Below are 5,505 nucleotides of genomic sequence, written 5' to 3'. Positions count from 1 at the left end.
TGTCCACTGAGCAATTGATATAATAACATGGCTATCTCTCTCTCTCTCTCTCTCTCTCTCTCTCTCTCTCTCTCTTTTAAATACTGAATCTCTCAACCAATATTCAAAAATTCCATATTTCATAGATATCAGTGTGTTTGAAGTGAGCAGACTCAGTAAGCAGATTCAGTCAACTGAATCAGTAATATCATCATATGTTTATGTATCTTTAATAAATCCTCTCCATTTCACATTTTCCAGCGAAATATCCAATTTATTATTGGAAATTATTATTTTAGTATCAATAGTTTCCAATTCGTATTTGTGAGCTGAGAATATTTCAATATAAACATCACTAACAGGAAGATCATATTTTATAACGCAGAAATAATATATATTCTTCAGTCTTATGTCTATATGTGATAGAGATTCAATGTAGCTTTCATCGCTAAAATCATGAATCATACATGACGTATGAAGATTTGAATTTACACGATTATAATTTGAATTACACGCATTGACATCTTCACATAACTACCATCTCCCATGTTTGGCACACTATTTATCATTGCGAGTAAATACATTTCAAAATCCAAGTTCTCTATGAAGTAAATGCACCATCGAACAATATTTGTTTATTTGTACTCATTTTGCACAGAATAGCAGAAACTCACAATTCTCAATTAAAGTGTGATGACTGCAGTGGAAGCTAAGAAACTGATGCATTAGAGTTCTTTGTACACATATTTCCTCCTCCACTATTTTTTCAGGCATCCAATCTAGAATTTTACTTAACTTTGGAAATATGCAAGTTAATTTTTAATGTAACTGTCACTAAGCCTAATACACAATGACACATGTACTAAGAATGCATTTTAATGATATCGAACCTTTTTTTTATCTAAAAGATCGACATCAATAACAATAAAGTATATCTGTTCATAAAAATAATGTACCATCAATATCCCATTTCCATCTAGCCTTTTGTCAAAAATGTGGAATTTATATATCTTATCGATGTAGAAGTCATTAGATCATATTATGAAACCTAGAGAGATACAAAAGTAAAAAATTCGATCGATGGAAAAAGAATTGAATGTTCACAAAAATGCAACTCCTGCCCTCAGTAGTATATAAAAATGGAGAGATCTGTATACATGCTGTCAATAGTGAAACTGAAAGATTTGAGGAAATATATACGTGAATCTTCAATTTTTCCAAAATTTTTTTCTTCGTTTTATTCAAGATGGAATGTAGTAAAAGTAAATGCAGAACATGAAGCTCAAGAAGAATTAGAAATTGATTTTAGAAGATTCAGAAGATGAATTTATAATTGATGAAGAAGAATCAGAATCAGAATCAGAATCAGATTATGGTATCGCGGATTCATGTTATGAAAGCGACAGTGACATTATTAGTCATGCTGAAGTAACAATTCATTCGATAACGCGTGCTGAAATCAACTTTGGATGGAACAAATAAGATGTGTCATATACTTTTATTATTTATATACTTCAAACCATTCTTCAGATCGTGATAAATTTTGCTCATCGTGCATCATAAAAATGCATGATTTATTTTTACATCTTCACGCTATTCGCCAACATGTTATTAGTCAATATATACTCGTACATATTGACGGTATATATTGTAAGGAATCTGCTGTATCAAATATTACCATGCAATCTATGTCCTATTTGCACAATGTTTAATGCAACTATGCAAAAATTATATTTTAGTAACTATGAAAAACAATATATTTTAATATGGATCAAATGGAGCGTGATCTCATAGCTGCTCAGTTAAATATATGAGAAGAGTTTCTTGCGTAGGTGGGGCAACACCATTGCGATAATTTCATCAAATCGCTAGAAGAACAGAGTCGTGTTAAATGCCTGCGATTGGTATTAAACAATCATTGCTGATTGCTCATATCGCGCGGCTTGTTTGAAGGATTCAATACGTGAACATTTTGTGCAAGTGGATATAGCGCGGGACTCCGATAGCGTGAAATCGATACAACATTCGAAAGCCGTATATTGACCGGTGCCGTGATAAACTTTGGACACATCGAGCCTCGCCAATTCCTCGAAGATGCGAGAGAAATAGTGCTGGAACGCGTGTGAGATGTTATACGAGATGAAACGATAATATTAAGATTAACATCGCGTTTAATGGTGAATTCATATCAGGTGTTAAACGCGCGAATAAAAGTATTAATAAAAATTATGAACTCTTCCGTTCGTCTAATTTAGAAGAGTGGTACGAGTTGTGCGCTCATAGAGCCTATCTTGACATCGTTGGTGGAATTTCAGGAGCGCGATAGGATGGATGCTGTCGCGATGTCCTGAATTTGACCATGAACGTGAACAAGTTCAATCCGTTGCACGCGGATACCACATCGAACTCCCACAAGAAATTAAAATGAAGAGAGCGATAATCAATGTGCAATTTTTTTAACAATGTTCCGCATGTTCCGCATAGTCGATAGTAGTCGTTTTACACTCAGCTAAAAAGCGTACGGAGCGAGAGTCATCACATCCGCATTATTCTAAGTGCTAAATCTCACAGGCATCCAGTTTCCAATAACATTGAGTCAAATTAAAAGATTTGAATGTCTCAACGACATCTCCAATGTTTACCTTATCGAGAAAAGACAAAAAGAAATTCTTCCATACAGAAATTCTTATGATTCACCGATCAAAAGAGGGGCAAGTACGTCTCTTGTACGTGCAGGATCCATGTAATGACAATACGGGCATTTTGCATGAATCAAGGATCTGTCCCGTCTTGTAAGATCTCGTAAATTACAACAAAGAATAGAATATATTTTTGTGATAGATTCGTATATATTTAAAAAAAAAATTATAAATATTTTCAGCAACATTTTTTAAAAATGATAATAAAAATTTGTGTTATTTTCCAGATGCCTGCACTATTCACACAAGCACGAAATTGGAGGTCCACGCTATAGTGGAAAATTTAACAACTGCGCGATCCGGCTGCCCGCAATGAAAACAACAAGTGATTAAGTTTCAGCAACCATTGAAAGAACGCGTCTTGTTGATCTACGCTGATCTAAAATGCACCCTAGAGAAGATGAAAATGGACATGGAAACATCTAGCTATACATATCAGCAACATCAGGATATTTAACTTATTATGCTTAGCATATTATGCTCGTACAATAATTCGTTGTGTATGTATCAGTTTCGTCGCGGTAACGATTGCGTCGCATGATCCGCCGAGGAACTTAAAAATTTAGCGCATAGTGTAGAGTCTATACTTTCGGCCAATGTATGCCCATGGCAGATTTTACGCGAGATGATTAGCAAAAATTTAACAGCGCCACTGTCATGTATACGAAAAACCGTTCGCGCCGGATGACACGCAAGTATGCGATTATTGCCACTTGACCGGACGATACAGAGAGGCCCCGCGCATTCAAATTGTAACTTGAATTACAAAGATTCATATTGCATTCTCATAATTTTTCGTTTATCGGGATGCACATTTTATTATCAAGAATATTGCGTATAAAAGATATACAGAACTATTTCCTATAACTAAAGAATAATACATTTCATTTACAAAATATGTCAATATTACCAATAGCACCAAAAATGATCAAAAGAAAATTGTGCAAAAATACGTTTTATAGATTCATTTAAATTTCTCAGTTTAGAAAAATTAGCGTATCTCGACAAAGATAAATTGAAAATTACACGGTCAGAATTTTTTAATTTCAGCGCGGAAGATTTCGATCTTCTCACATAAAGATATATTTCCGTATGAGTACATTAACTGCATTAAAGGAAATCGAATTACCATCGCGCGAATTATTTTATAGCTTGCTGATAGATCATACCGTATCCGAGAGCGATTACGCGTACACTGTGAACATATGGCAGCAATTCTCTATCCAAACACTCGATGAATACAGTGATCTATATTTAAAAACAGTATTGTTGTTGGCCGATATATTTGAAAATTTTCGGAATAGTTGCATTATCAGTTATGGACTCGATCCCGCATATTATTATACACTATCTTATTTATATACTTATATAGTTTTACGTTGAAACATACTCGCATCAATTTCGAACTTCTTACCGACGTTGACAATATCTATTCATCGAATGTGACGGTCTGAGTCAATGTTCAAACATAGGTCATACGCGCAGGTTAACAACAAGTACATACAATAATCGATATCGTACATACGATCTATCGAAACGTACCTGATATACTTTGACGTTAACAATCTGTACGGTTGGGCAATGTATCAACCATTGCCATACGCTGATTTTCGCTGAGTCGAACGTTATGATTGTCAATTAGACAATTTTGACGTTATGAATATCGCGTTATGAATATTTAGATTCATCGATGGATTACGTTTTCGAGGTTGACTTGGAGTATCCGCAACATCTCCATGATGCGCACTCTGATCTACCGTTTTGTACAACGCGTGAGAAACCATCCGGCAAGCGAGAGGAGAAGCTTCTCGCGACATACATTGTATGATAAAAAGCATTACGTCATACATTACACAATCTGCAATGTACTCGTCACGATCTCCACATTACAAAGTCATCGTATACTGCAATTCACGCAATCTTCATGGCTTCGCGAATACTAATTCAATACAAATTTTAGAACTTTAACAAAGAATGAGTCTAAGAAAAACTTATTTAAATTAATGAATGCGGTTTTCAGCAAGACTATGAAGAATGTGCGTAACCATGTTAATGTGCTCATAGTGCATTGGGAAATACGATGTAGAGGCAATAATCGCGAAACTAAACTTTCACAAAGTAGAAGCGTTTTTTTCGAGAACCTGATCGCGATAGAAATGCGGAAACTCGAGATGAAGTTCGACAAACCGATATATATGGATATGTGCATTTTCGATATATCTAAAACGTGTTTGTACGAATTTCACAAGTACACGTTATCGCTCTTTTATGAAAAATGTAAAATTATGTATACATGGACAGTTGAAAAACGCAAAGAGCAACGTTGTAGCGATCCATAACGTTCAATGATTATATCCAGTGTCTCAATGACACAATTGAAATGGCACACAGACAGTCGTGCATAAGAAATTGTACAAAGTATACATCATATCCGAAACGAAAATCGTTCTGAGTCCATACACACATAATAAGCGGTACATTGTTTCAAATTCTGTCCGACACTGTCATAGAAATATTATACAATATTATTATAAATTCATTTCTTTTTTTTCATGTTATATGTATATTTTTTTTATTATTGGGTTGTCCGGAAAGTTCGTGCCGATTTTGAAGGAAAATTGAAACGCAGAAGATTTAAATTTTAATATACATTTATTATTGAGAGTACAAATTAGTTCGATCCGTTTTTTTTGTGTTCAAAAATGCATTTATTTCAAAATAAAATGAATGAACAGATCAATTAAAATATCGCTGCCTACTTTTTCTCATCTCTCAGGCAATTTATTCCATCTCGAAAAAATGACTCGTCTTTGGAGGCGATCCAATT

Source organism: Atta cephalotes, assembly GCF_000143395.1.
Source record: "Atta cephalotes unplaced genomic scaffold scaffold00014, whole genome shotgun sequence".
Taxonomy (NCBI): domain Eukaryota; kingdom Metazoa; phylum Arthropoda; class Insecta; order Hymenoptera; family Formicidae; genus Atta; species Atta cephalotes.
This window is presented reverse-complemented; position numbering follows the sequence as displayed.